The sequence below is a fragment of the Odocoileus virginianus genome, chromosome 19 (assembly GCF_023699985.2).
Source record: "Odocoileus virginianus isolate 20LAN1187 ecotype Illinois chromosome 19, Ovbor_1.2, whole genome shotgun sequence".
Taxonomy (NCBI): domain Eukaryota; kingdom Metazoa; phylum Chordata; class Mammalia; order Artiodactyla; family Cervidae; genus Odocoileus; species Odocoileus virginianus.
The window spans coordinates 48,459,341-48,473,698 of record NC_069692.1 but is presented as its reverse complement, the minus strand read 5'-3'; the positions used below and the strand labels follow the sequence as shown (position 1 = coordinate 48,473,698).

General features: G+C 45.1%; 1 protein-coding gene across 5 annotated transcripts in view; it reads left to right on the top strand.

The window, feature by feature from the left end:
- Positions 1-14,358, top strand: part of SMAP1 (small ArfGAP 1) — a 167,871-nt gene that overhangs the window by 18,197 nt on the left and 135,316 nt on the right. The gene's annotated exons all lie outside the window — the stretch shown is intronic.

Sequence of the window (14,358 nt, the reverse complement as noted above, 5' to 3'; positions counted from 1 at the left end):
ATGGGGAAAAAGTTGGGAGGGGGTATCTTCTAAGATAAAAGGCACATCAGAGACATAACTGAACACACTGAATGGTCCTTGAGAGGATGCTTTTTTTGAAAAAGTCCTTTACCAAAAAAAAAGTTTGGAAGCATGGCTGTGGGAAGTAAAATAGGTAGCATTAGGCGACGTTGAGAACTTATGGTTAATTTGGCAGGTGTGGGAATTGTGATTATGGAGGGAAAATTCATATTTTTTAAAGCTTCATTCTGAAGTTTTTAGGAGTGATGTCTTTTGCCTGAAATTACTTTTAAGACACTTCAGCACACAAAAGATAAAAATATGGCAAGAAACTACCAATTGTTGAATCTGGGCATTGGGTATGTGGTTATTCACTGTGCTACTCTCTGTATTTAGAAAATTTTGATAATGAAAGTTAGGAAAAAAATTCTAGTTTTTGTATCTAAGAAGTAAACAATCTATCAGCAAATAAGGAGGATTGTTCTGGACTTAAAAAATGTTTAGTTCACTTTGATCTGCATTTTTTTCCTCTTCAGTTAGAAGACTGTATTGTTAACTAGTCTTGACTGACAGTATATATCTGGACACTTATGTAATCTTGTACTGAATGCATATTTTTCAACATATACCGTATGTTCTGAACATACTCAGAGGCTGTATAAACATACCAGGAGAACAAAAAAAGTTAAAAAAAACTTCAAATAAATTATTATTACAAAGACAGTGATTAAGGAATAAGTAAATTAGCTGTTGGCTCTTTATGGTACACCCTGGTCATTTTTGGATGCTGGATCAGAAAAAGGGTTGTGCAGCTGTTTAAGTACTGACTAGCAGTTGTTAATAAAGCATCTGAAGAGGTAGTAATGAGTGTGGTGCTAATTTTACTTCTTCCTCATCCTATTTTTTTTAAGAATATAGTGAAAAGAAATGCAGCAAACTGTGAAAGTGCACCAGAACCTCTAATACTGCTTCCTAAGTTGTGTTTTATCTAAGGGTACCTGAAGAAGTGTTCATGTCACATGTGTTTTCTAAGCCTAACACCTGTTGTGTTAGGCACAGCTGCTGATTGTCGTACAGATTGAAGTTGTGTAAGGAGTCCCTTGGCCTGCAAGGAGATCCAACCAGTCCATCCTAAAGGAGATCAGTCCTGGGTGTTCATTGGAAGGACTGATGCTGAAGCTGAAACTCCAATACTTTGGCCACCTCATGCGAAGAGTTGACTCATTGGAAAAGACCCTGATGCTGGGAGGGATTGGGGGCAGGAGGAGAAGGGGACAACAGAGGATGAGATGGCTGGATGGCATCACCAACTCGATGGGCATGACTTTGAGTAAACTCCGGGAGTTGGTGATGGACAGGGAGGCCTGGCGTGCTGCGGTTCATGGGGTCACAAAGAGTCAGACACGACTGAGCAACTGAACTGAACTGGACTGAAGGCACTAATGAATCCTGACCCAGGGCTTTCTGTATTTAAGACTTTCCATAGTAGGGTATAGAAAAAGAACTAGCGTTAATTTAAGCAAAATAGCATTTTTTTTTTTTAATCTGAAGAGGTAGGAGACTTGCACAGCCAGTTCTTGAATCTACCACAGGACTCAGTTCTTGAACCTCTTCACTTCTGTTTGTGTTTACTCCTTCTTTGCCAATCTCATCCAGTCTCCTGCTTTAATTATTGACTGTAAGTGGATGACTCCCCCTGGCAGATGTCTTCAGATAGAAAGCCGCCACCCCAGAACTCCACACTGGTCTATCCAACTGCATGTGCTGTTCGTTCAGTGGCTCCAAGTTAACATGTCTTAACTTAATTCATCTTTTTTCCCCCAGGCCTGCTCTTCGAGCAGACTTCCCCATCTTGCTCCGCCTTTGTGCTCAGTCCCAGAACTTTGGAGTTGTCCCCACAATAGCTAAAATAGTCTTCCAGCTTTATTCTTGCCTCTATGGTCTGTTCTAACCCAGCTGCCAGAATGATCTATTTAAAAAGTCAAGTTAGGTACCTAGATCCTGTCATTGCTATACTTGAAACCCTCCATTATTTTTGCCTGAGTAAAAACTGAAGCTCTTATGGTGGTCCACACCGCCCACTCAGCCTCAGAATATACTCACCAGGCTCTGCCCTGGTGCCTTTTTCTCTCTCTGGAATGTTCTTCCTTCAGGTGTGCATGTGGGCCTGGCCTCCACACCTTGTTTAGGCTAGGTCTTCATTCAGTATGTACTTAATTTTGTTTAATAGTTGTCTTCCTTTCTAGAATGTATGAAGTCAGGCATTTTTGTCTTTCTTATTCACTGCCTAGGATACTTCCTGGCACATAAGTGCTTCATAAATATTTGTTGAGTGAATAAGGAACTGAGCGAGGGGAGACACATGCTCGGCTTGAGAATGCTGTATGTTGCCAGTTTAAGACATTATTTATGAAATGATACAAGCAGCATCTGCAAAGCTAATTTATCTCAGTGGTCTTGGAAGTATTTCATGTAGTATCTTAAGTGTTTGGTGACGATCACTGTGATTTTGGTGATTCTTTTTTATGGGAAATAAGGCCTCACCCAATATTTGTCTTTTTCTTTTTTTAGCTGATGTAAAACTTTGTTTAGTCAGGTTTGTAAAAGCCACTGGCGTTGAGTACTGGAATCACATATTATTTTTGTATGTTTGAGGTTGTTTTAGTAGAGCTTCAGCACTGCAAATAGAATGCTCTAGGTGTGTTGGCAGAAATGCTTTAATATAGGAAATTAGGTCCTTGTGAAAGGCCTGGGAGGGGCGGGAAAGTCAGTCCCAGATCACAGCAGAACTGATGCGCCAGGGAGCTTCACGCCCAAAGGCTGTCCTTGGGCGGTTGAGTGTCAGAAAACAACAAGCTAGCTGTGATCCTGGGATTAGAAGGCTGCAGCTGCCCTCCTACACGTACAAGCTGGTACTGGAGCGTGGGGTCTTCCCGTCACCCGTGAAAACCGGTGCTTCTCACCCAGACTCGACTAGAGACCAGAGATTCTACCAGCTGGTTTTCTTGCAGAAAAAAAGTGAGAAAGGCAGGAAGATAGTCTCCATCTCACTTTGGCTTTCAAGTATTGATTACGTAAGTGAAAGTCGCTCAGTTGTGTCCAACTCTTTGCGATACAATGGACTGTACAGTCCAGGGGATTCTCCAGGTCAGAATACTGAGTGGGTAGCTTTTCCCTTCTCCAGGGGATCTTCCCAACCCAGGGATCAAACCCAGGTCTCCTGCATTGCAGGCAGATTCGTTACCAGCTGAGCCACAAGGGAAGCCCAAGAATACTGGAGTGGGTGGGTAGTCTATTCCTTCTCCAGCGAATCTTCCTGACCCAGGAATTGAACCGAGGTCTCCTGCATTGCAGGTGGAGTCTTTACCAAGTGAGCTATTGACTGCATGAGTGCATCTAATTGGTAGAAACTCATTCTCATTCAAAAGTCGTAACGGCAGAGGAATCTGAGAAATACAGCTTTCTTAGCTCTCTGTCCTCTGGCACACCAGAAGTTGGGTGGAGTGGCCGTGGTGTAAGCACACTGGTACTGTCTCCATGGCTTCTCTCAGCTGGTCTCAGCGTGAGCAGCGCACCCACAGCCTGACCTGGGAAAATGAGCACAGCCCGGCTGACGGCTTAGCGCCTTGTCTTCGCGCTGTGTCCCTGGGCCTGGGCCTGGGCCTGGCTCTCCTCACACGCGCTATCTTCCCTTCCCACTCTCCTCCCTGATTTCTTGGCGTGCGCCTCAGCAGCTCCCAGGCTGTGTGACCTGCTGTCTGGCTTCCTGAAGGTGGTGTCTCTTTCTTCGGGTCATCATCCAGGAGCCTGGGTGAGGTGCCCCTGCCCCGCAGGGTCCGTGTCCCCCCGTGGTGGTTTAGTCCTGGAGGCAGCAGGCTGTGGGGCCAGCAGTGAGCTCCCTCTCCATGGCCGAGAAGGGGCAGTCTCACCAGGGGGGAAGTGTGGTGTGTGTCGGTGATAATTTTTTTACCGCATGACCGAGGGGAACATTTGATACCCGATGAGGGAGGTGGTTCGCTGTGGACAAGAGAAGTCAGGAAGACTGTGGAGCAGTTAATGCGGAGGGAGACCGAAAGGGTCTGAAGTGGGAGCGACAACTAGGTGAAGTCTTTGGCCGAGAGTGAGGACAGTGGGGTACTGAAGGAGGTTTAGGAGTGTTCTCTACACAGCACACTGGCTAATAGTATTTTATAGTAATTTTAGAAGTGTTTTAAACTGAGCTGCCTCCTCACTGTTGAGTGTTTGCTTTCTGACTCTCGTGGTTTCAGAGTCTTGCTGTCAGAGCTTGGTGCGTGCACTCATTTGCTGAAAGTGGGTCTCCTCTGTGGAAGGTGTCCTTGAGTGGGGCTGTGCAGCCGGGCGAGCGGGGCCGGCTTGCCTCCTCCTGTGGGCACCCAGCCTGTCACTGAGGATCCTGTTCATGAAAAGTTTCATTAAATGGAAGTGGTGCAAACGTATCACACTTTCATACAGCGTTTTTTGACACTCATTTAATTGAACATGTCAAATATACTGTTAGTCATTACTGGTCTTTTGTGATTTGCTCGTTCATTTGGGGGTGGGGTTGTCTTATCATTTTCACATTTTTCTCATAACCAGTTGTTGTCATTCCAGGCAATATTCATTCCTCAGTTTGGTGCAAGCCACACCGTTCACCCCTAGATGTTCTAAAAGTCCACGAGTAAGTGATAGTTAAGCACTTTGCACAGATTTTTCAGTCTCTCATCTACATTTTTTTGTAACTGAAATTATAGAAAGTTTAGAGGTAGAAGAGTCCTTTCAGGTACCTGGTCTAATCTCCTGTTAGAGATTAATTAACTGATTAATTAATAGATTAAATGCTTTGCATCAAGCTGTTAATAGTGAGAAGATATGACGGTGAACCACAGTTTCTACTTTGTGAGGCCAGAGTAGCAGATGGTCTTCCGGACAACTGGAATGTGTTAGTTACCCTTGACATTTACATAAGGTATCACTCAGCTTTTCAGCTTTTTCATTCTCTTTAAATTCAGCTGTTGTACATAATGAGAAGGGAGATAAATTCTGGGTTTTTATGCTTAACCAAACTATATCCGTGTAATGGCAGAATATTAAGAAAAAATTAATAGAATGAGGAATGATTGCATATTATATATTTACTCAGCCAGTTTATTTGAACATAGATTTGGCAATAGCAGTAATGCAGACATGCTTTAAAACTTGGAGTGCTGTTTGTTGTATTAAAAGCACATGTATTAAAAGCTGTATTAAAAGCACATGTTATATCATGGAATCTGTCAAGAATAGTTTAAAAGGGAGGTAGTTGTAAATATTGAATCTCTTTCTGCTTGAGAGAAATTTTGCACAGAGAAAAGACTAGAATATTTCTAAAAACGTAAACAAAAGAGGACTTCCCTGGTGGAACAGTGGATAAGAATCCTCCTGCCAATGCAGGGAACACAGTTCGATCCCTGCTCTGGGAAGATTCCACAGGCCCAGAGCAGCTGAGCCCTTAGGCCACAGCTCCTGAGCCCACGGGTCTAGAGCCCTCGAGCTGTAGCTGCTGAGCCCAGGGCCTGGGGCCTGTGCTCACAACAGGAGAGGCCCCCACTCTTCACCTCCAGAGAAGGCCTGCACGCAGCGATGAAGACCTAGCCCAGCCAAAAGTAAGTAAAATAAAATCAAGGAAAGCGGTAACATGCTTGCTCAAACTTCTGAGATTTTAAGCTGAGTTTCTGAATGGTGCTCAATCACCTGAACAAAGTGAGAAGTGGGGTTGACGAGGCTTCAACTTTAGGACAGTCTATTGAAGCAGGGATCTAAAATGCAGCTTCATTTCATTTTCTCCTTTTATCTTATACGGTGCTGATGACCAGTGGAGCCTTAAATGATTACCATAGTTTAACTTCTTTGCCAAAGTACATTAGCATTTGAAAAACATCATGGGAATGCTGTATTTGTAGATTTTTTAGTTCTCTAAGAATCTTCTTAGTTTTTTAGTGTCTGTGATATTTTGAGTTTATTTACATATTTATTCTTCTAAGGGATTCTTGCCCACAGTAGTAGATGTAATGGTCATCTGAATTAAATTCACCCTTTCCAGTCCATTTTTGTTCACTGATTCCTAAAATGTCGACGTTCACTCTTGCCATCTCCTGTTTGACCACTTCCAATTTGCCTTGATTCACGGACCTAACATTCCAGGTTCCTATGCAATAGTGCTCTTTACAGCATGGACCTTGCTTCTGTCACCAGTCACATCCACAGCTGGGTATTGTTTTTGCTTTGGCTCCATCCCTTCATTCTTTCTGGAGTTATTTCTCCACTGATCTCCAGTAGCATATTGGGCACCTTAGTAACCTGGGGAGTTCATCTTTCAGTGTCCTATCTTTTTCCCTTTTCATGTTGTTCATGGCGTTGTCTAGGCAAGAATACTGAAGTGTTTTGCCATTCCCTTCTCCAGTGGACCACGTTTTGTCAGAACTCTCCATCATGATCCGTCCAGCTTGGATGGCCCTACACAGCTTGGTTCATAGTTTCATTGAGTTAGATAAGACTATGGTCCACGTGATCAGATTGGTTAGTTTTCTGTGATTGTGGTTTTCAGTCTGTCTGTCCTCTGAGAAGAAGAGGCTTATGGAGCTTCCTGAAGGGAGAGACTGACTGAGAGGGAAACTGGGTCTTGTTCTGGTGGGCGGGGCCTTGCTCAGTAAGTCTTTAATCCAATTTTCTGCTGGTGGGTGGGGCTGTGTTCCCTCCCTGTTGTTTGACCAAACTGTGGTGGAGGTAATGAAGGTAAGGGCACCTCCTTCATAAGGCCCCATACGGCACTGCTGCACTCAGTGCCCCCAGCCCTGCCGCAGGCCACCGCCGACCCACGCCTCTGCTGGAGACTCCTGGACGCTCACAGGCAAGCCCGGCTCAGTCTCGAGGGGTCACTGCTCCTTTTTCCTGGGTCCTGGTGTGCACAAAGTTTTGTTTGTGCCCTCCAAGGGTCTGTTTCCCCAGTCCTGTGTAAGTTCTGTAATCAAATCCCACTGGCCTCCAAAGTCAAATTCCCAGGGGTTCTCAGTCCCTTTGCCAGATCCCCAGATTGGGAAATCTGTTGTGGTTCCTAGAAATTTCTTAGCAGTGTGAGAATTTCTTTGGTATAATTGTTCTGCAGTTTGTGGGGCGTCTGCTTGGCAGCTCTGTGGTGGGGTTATTGGTGACATCCTGCAAGAGGGTTTAGCCACATGCTGTGTGACACAGGTCTGCTGCACCCAGAGCTCCTGACCCTGCTGCAGGCCACTGCTGACCTGTACGTCCGCAGTGTGAAATGCAGTACTTGGATGCAATGTCGAAAATGACAGGAAGATCTCTGTTGGTTTCCAAGGCAAACCATTCATTCAGTATCACAGTAAGCCAAGTCTGTGTCCCAACCAGTAATGCTGAAGAAGCTGAAGTTGAACAGTTCTGTGAAGACCTTTAAGACCTTCTAGAGCTAGTACCCAAAAAAGATGTCCTTTTCATCATAGGGGACTGGAATGCACAAGTAGGAAGTCAAAAGATACTTGGAGTAACAGGCAAATTTGGCCTTGGAGAACAGAATGAAGCAGGGCAAAGGCTAACAGAGTTTTGCCAAGAGAATGCACTGGTCATAGCAAACAGCCTCTTCCAACAACACAAGAGAAGACTCTACACATGGACATCACTAGATGGCCAACACCAAAATCAGATTGATTATATTCTTTGCAGCCAAAGATGGAGAAGCTCTATACAGACAGCAAAAACAAGAGCGGCAGCTGACTGTGGCTCAGATCATGAACTCCTTATTGCCAAATTCAGACTGAAATTGAAGAAAGTAGGGAAAACCATTAGACCATTCAGGTATGACCTAAATCAAACCTTATGATTATACAGTGGAATTTACAAATAGATTCAAGGGATTAGATCTGATAGAGTGCCTGAAGAACTATGGCCGGAGGTTTGTGACACTGCACAGGAGATGAACAGGAGATGATGATCATGACCATCACCAAGAAAAAGAAATGCAAAAATGCAAAATGGTTGTCTGAAGAGGCCTTACAGATAGCTGAGAAAAGAAGAGAAGGGAAAGGCAAAGGAGAAAAGAAAAGATATACCCATTTGAATGCAGAGTTCTAAAGAATAGCAAGGAGGGATAAGAAAGCCTTCCTCAGTGATCAGGGCAAAGAAATAGAGGAAAACAATAAAATGGGAAAGACTAGAGATCTCTTCAAGAAAATCAGAGATACCAAGGGAACATTTCATGCAAAGATAGGCACAATAAAGGACAAAAATGGGATGGACCTAATAGAAGCAGAAGAGATTAAGAAGAGGTGGCAAGAATGCACAGAACTGTTTAAAAAAGATCTTAATGACCTAGATTACTATGATGGTGTGATCACTCACCTAGAGCCAGACATCCTGGAATGCAAAGTCAAGTGGGCTTTAGGAAGCATCACTACAAAGCTAGTGGAGGTGATGGAATTCCAGTTGAGCTATTTCAAATCCTAAAAGATGATGCTGTGAAAGTGCTGCACACTCAATATATCAGCAAATTTGGAAAACTCAGCAGTGGCCACAGGACTGGAAAAGGTCAGTTTTCATTCCAGTCCCCAGGAAGGGCAATGCCAAACAATGTTCAAAGTACTGCACAGTTGTATTGATCTTACACGCTAGCAAAATAGTGCTCAAAATTCTCCAAGCCAGGCTTTAACAGTATGTGAACTGTGAACTTCCAGATGTTTAAGCTGGATTTAGAAAAGGCAGAGAAACAAAAGATCACATTGCCAACATCTGTTGGATCATAGAAAAAGCAAGAGAATTCCAGAGAAACATCTACTACTGCTTTATTGATTATGCTAAAGCCTTTAACCGTGTAGATCACAACAAACTGTGGAAAATTCTTCAAGAGATGGGAATACCAGACCACCTGACCTGCTTCCTGAGAAATCTGTATGCAGGTCAAGAAGCAACAGTTAGAACCCCGGGCATGGAATGACAGACAGGTTCCACATTGGGGAAGAAATACGTCAAGCCTGTATATTGTCACCCTGCTTACTTAACTTCTATGCAGAGTACATCATGCAGAATTCCGGGCTGGATGAAGTGCAAGCTGGGATCAAGATTGCCAGGAGAAATATTAATAAACTCAGATATGTAAATGACACCACCATTATGGCAGAAAGCAAAGAGGAACTAAAGAGCATCTTGATGAAGGTGAAAGAGGATAGTGAAAAAGTTGACTTAAAACTCAGCATTCAGAAAACTAAGATCATGGCATCTGGACCCATCACTCAATGGCAAATAGATGGGGAAGCAATGGAAACAGTGACAGACTTTCATTTCTTGGGCTCCAAAATCACTGCAGATGATGACTGTAGCCATGAAATGAAGACACTTGCTCCTTGGAAGAAAAGCTATGACCAAGCTAGACAGCATATTAAAAAGCAGAGACATTACTTTGCCAACAAATGTCCATCAAGTCAAGGCTATAGTTTTTCCAGTGGTCATGTATGGATGTGAGATTTGGGCCATAAAGAAAGCTGAACGTCAAAGAATTGATGCTTTTGAACTGTGTTGTTGGAGAAGACTCTTGAGAGCCCCTGGAACTGCAAGGAGATCAAACCAGTCAATCCTAAAGGAAATCAATCCTGAATATTCACTGGAAAGACTGATGATGCTGAAGCTCCAATACTTGGGCCACCTGATGTGAAGAATTGACTCATTGGAAAGGACCCTGATTTTGGGAAAGATTGAAGGCGGGAGAAGGGGATGACAGATGATGAGATAGTTGAATGACATCATCAACTCAGTGGACATGGGTTTGAGTAAGCTCCGAGAGTTGATGATGGACAGGGAAGCCTGGCGTTGGATATGACTGAGCAACTGAGCTGAACATATTTATTCCCTTTTCCTAAGTTTAATATAAATATAATAAAAATAATGTAGTTATGTATTTCCTAACTTTTGGTCTGCCTTTACCCTTGAGAGGCATCCTAGTTCAGTAGCTCAGAGCATGGGCCTCTGCGTTGAAATCAGCTCTCTCATTGTTGTCTCTGGAGTTTCTTTTCTCTTCTTTTCCTTCCTTCTTCCCTCTCTCCCTCCCTTTCCTCCCCCCTCCCCTGTTTCTTCCTTGTGGTGGGAATGTTTAAACTTTTAAGCCTCAGTGTCACTACATGTCAAATGGTGATGCCTGAGTCAGGGAGTTGTGAGGATTAAGTGAACTTGTGAAGTGTCCTGCACAAAGCAAGGACTTGACAATTAATGCCAGGCCTTTTTGCTTTTTAGCATTCAGTCATTTTTATGACTTTGAAGGAAGCATTTGTGAATTGTGTTTTGTCTGGTAAACAGCGAAATTGAGCAGAGCCTGGGACTACCTCCACTCAAGAATACTTTTTGGAAAGCTGAGGAACAGAAGGTAGTGACGTTTCTTTGTAGTTTTTACCCTTTGTCTGCTGGTCTCCTGGAGCAGGCGTAGGACAGGAGCTCTCCCAGCTCTGTCCTGCAGGAGCCTCCACTCTAAGAGGATTGGCAGACCCTAGCACAGAGTCCCTTGGACTGCAGGGAGATCCAACCAGTCCATCCTAAAGGAAACCAGCACTGAGTGTTCATTGGAAGGACTGATGTTGAAACTGAAGCTCCAGTACTTTGGCCACCTGATGCGAACGCTGATGCTGGGAAAGATTGAAGGCGGGAGGAAGGGGGATGACAGAGGACGAGATGTTGGATGGGCATCACTGGCTCAGTGGACAAGAGTTTGAGCAAACTCCCGGGAATTGGTGAACAGGGAATCCTGGCGTGCTGCCGTCAGTGGGGGCGCAAATGTTTGGACATAGCGACTGAACAGCAGCAAGAAGCAGCACAGAGCTGAGGGCCTGCCTGGGAGCCAGGGAGCGAGGGAGAGCTGAGCAGGGAGCGGAGCACCCTCAGTCTGGGGAGGGAGGGGCTGGGACGGCTGCCTGGGGAGACGAGGGGGGTCGGCAGGGGTGCTGATGCCCTGGGCCTGCCTGCCCCGGGAGGCCTGCCCTGGGGGTCTCTGAGGCCGTGGCGGGCGCTGGCGGGCAGGCTCCGGGTAGAGGTGGGGACTCAGGGAGGAGGGCGGAGGGAGGGGAGCCCCGGGGGCCTCAGGCGGGCAGTGCTCGCGGCCCTGGGGCTGTACAGGGCCTGGGGCGGGAAGGCTGTTTCCCCAGCTCCCCGAGGGACTCTGAAGCCTAACCTGCTGCCCTGTGGGCCTCTCCCAGGTCATCCTCGGGCGCCTGGGCCGTTCTCAGCGCCTTTCCTGAGAATCACCTTTGCCGAGTCCGTTGGTTTTTTGTGTTAGGTTTACTTTTGAATCAACTCCTTTGTCTTCCCATGGATTCTGACAACTTTTAATACTAGGAGGAAAATTATTTAGAACTTGGATAGTGTTAATACATGTGTGAATGGCCTTGAAACTAAGGCGTGGTTGACATTTTATTTCCCAGGGTTATTTTGTTACATTAGAGGAGTTTAGTTAACTGGTAACATTGACAGGAACTTTTCTGGAGAGACCTGTTTATTTTTGAAAAATATACATTTCTTTTAACACATTTTTACTCTTACTTCAAGGAATACTGTTCCTTCTGTGGAAGTGAATATACTAAGTGTCTGAGTTCGATACATGTGGACATTGAAATCGGCATTGTGTGGCATTGTGGCGTCTCTCTGCCCTCTGCTGGTGAAAATGTACTGTTGCGCTGAACTCTGTGGCCTCAGTCAAATTATTATTTATTTCTTTGAATGAAATAATACCCTATATCAAGAGTGGCCAGAAAAAACTCACATTTGGGGACAAACATCTTTATTGTTTGAAAGGACTCTGTTCTCCTTATGGAAGTCGGGTACAATGATATTCTGCCTCAAAGGCCTGTAGTGCCGTGGGTGAGAAATAGACCTCCTCTGTCCGCAATACTGGTGATTAACTTTTCATAATTTAATTAATTTTCTTTGGGCTGTTCTGGGTCTTCACTGCTGTCTGGGCTTTCCCTGGTTGTGGCGAGCGGGTGTGGAGGGCCTCAGTGCAGAGCGCAGGCTCCCGGCCCGGCCGGCAGCGGTGGAGCACAGGCTCAGTGGTCGTGGGGCGCGGGCTCGGCGGCCGTGGGGCACGGGCTTGGTACTCGTGGGGCGCGGGCTCGGCGGCCGTGGGGCACGGGCTTGGTACTCGTGGGGCGCGGGCTCGGCGGCCGTGGGGCACGGGCTTGGTACTCGTGGGGCGCGGGCTCGGCGGCCGTGGGGCACGGGCTTGGTACTCGTGGGGCGCGGGCTCGGCGGCTGTGGGGCACGGGCTTGGTACTCGTGGGGCGCGGGCTCGGCGGCCGTGGGGCACGGGCTTGGTACTCGTGGGGCGTGGGCTCGGTGGTCGTGGGGCACGGGCTCTGTGGTCTGTGGCATGTGGGATCTTCCCAGACCAGGGACTGGCCTCGTGACTCCTGCAATGGCAGGCAAATTCTTTACTGCCGAGCCAACAGGGAAACTCTGATGATTACTTTTATATTGCTTGTGTTTGTATTCTTTTCTGAACTTTTCTTCAAGCTCCAGATCTGCTTTGTCCAGTGTGGTGGCCACTAGCCATATGCTGTTTAATTGAACTTAAATACTCGGTTCCTCCTTAGTCTTGCTGACTGCGTATAAAGGCCCTAAAGCCGCATGTAATGCTAATAGCTACTGTGTTGGACAGCGAAGATTAAAGAATGTTTTTGTATCTCAGAAAGTTCAATTGACAGTGCTGTTCTGATTTTTAAATTTTAAATAGCAAGGATTATCATTTTCATGAAGTCGTCTTTGTTCTTACATTTACAATGAATTTCTTTCTTTGGCATATACCCTTTTCACATGAAAACAGTTTATCAGGGAAGAATCCTAGTTAACTGAGGGAATATGTTTAGTAAGAGTTTGTTAAGTTTTTTTTTGTACCATGTAATTTCTGCACGTTTATTACCAAATGGTCACAGTGCAGTTTCCTCAGTGTAGAGCATTGAGCATTTCTAGTGTTTTGTCTGTTTCAAAGATTAAAGTTGGGTTAAAAATACTGGTCATATTTTCTGTGTGCCATTTAGTTGAGGTGATAGCATCTTTTCCCATAGAAAGCTATAGATCAGAGCTAGAGTAGAGAAACTAAGACTTTGTGACAGTGTGACTCGTGCTTTCTATGTGTTTTAGTGAGGAGTGGAGCTTATGTATGTGTGTCCCGAAGTTTGTATGATCAGTCACATTTGCGAGGACCTTTGGGCTCTTTCCAGTCTTGACCCTCATAGATGACGCTGTACATTTGCGTCAGTTTTCACTTCTCTGGTGAGTGCTTAGTAGTGCAGGTGGTGAGTTGTATGGTTACTGCATGTTTGACTCATTGCAAAACTGGCAGACTTTTCCAAGATGGCTGTGTTATGTAATATTTGTACCAGCAATGTATGAGTGATCTGCATCTCTACATCTTTGTCAGCATATGGCGTTGTTGCTTTTTGTTTTTTTAATCTTAGCCATTGTGTTCGATGTGCAGTGATGCTGAGTGGTACTGATTTGTGTTTCCCTCATGGCTAATGATGTTGAACAGCTTTTCATGTGCTTATTTGCCACTTGTGTATCCTCTTCAGTGAGATACCTGTTCATGTCTTTCATTTTCTAATTTATTTTCTTTTACTATTGACTTTTGAAAAATAGACTTTTTACAATAATTTTAGGTTCACAGCAAAACTGAGTAGGAGATAAAGATTTTTCCATATGCTTGAAGAAGTGGTGGTTGACAAGAGGTCAGATGAATATGCAGATAAGGCAAAACTTCGTAGCCCAATTTGTTCAACTTTTGAAGTGTTGGTTGTGTTGGGCATCATCATGGAGAAGAATTGGGCCCATTCTGTTGACCAGTGCCGGCTGCAGACTTCACAGTTTTCAGTGTATCTCATTGGTTTGCTGAGCATACTTCCCAGATGTAATGATTTCTCTGGGATTCAGAAAGCTATGGTGTATCAGACGAGGAGCAGTCCCCCAGACAGTGGCCATGACCTTTCTTTGGTGCACATTTAGCTTCCGGAAGTGCTCTGGGGCTTCGTCTCAGGCCAGCCACTGAGCTTGTTGTCGTTGGTTGTTGTATAAAATCCACTTTTTGTCGCCCATCACAGTCTGATCGAGAAATGGTTCATTGTTGTTGCATAGAATAAGAGAAGAGGACACTTCAGAACAAATGTTTTTGGGTTTGTGGTCAGTTCGTGAGCCACCCGCTTATCAAGGCTTTGCACCGTTCCAGTTTGCTCCAGAAGCTGGCTGACACAGAATGGTAGGCATTGAGTTCTTCGTCAGCTTCTTGTGTGGTTGTAAGAGAAGCAGCTTTGGTAAGCTTGTCAGTTGGTTGTTGTTAAC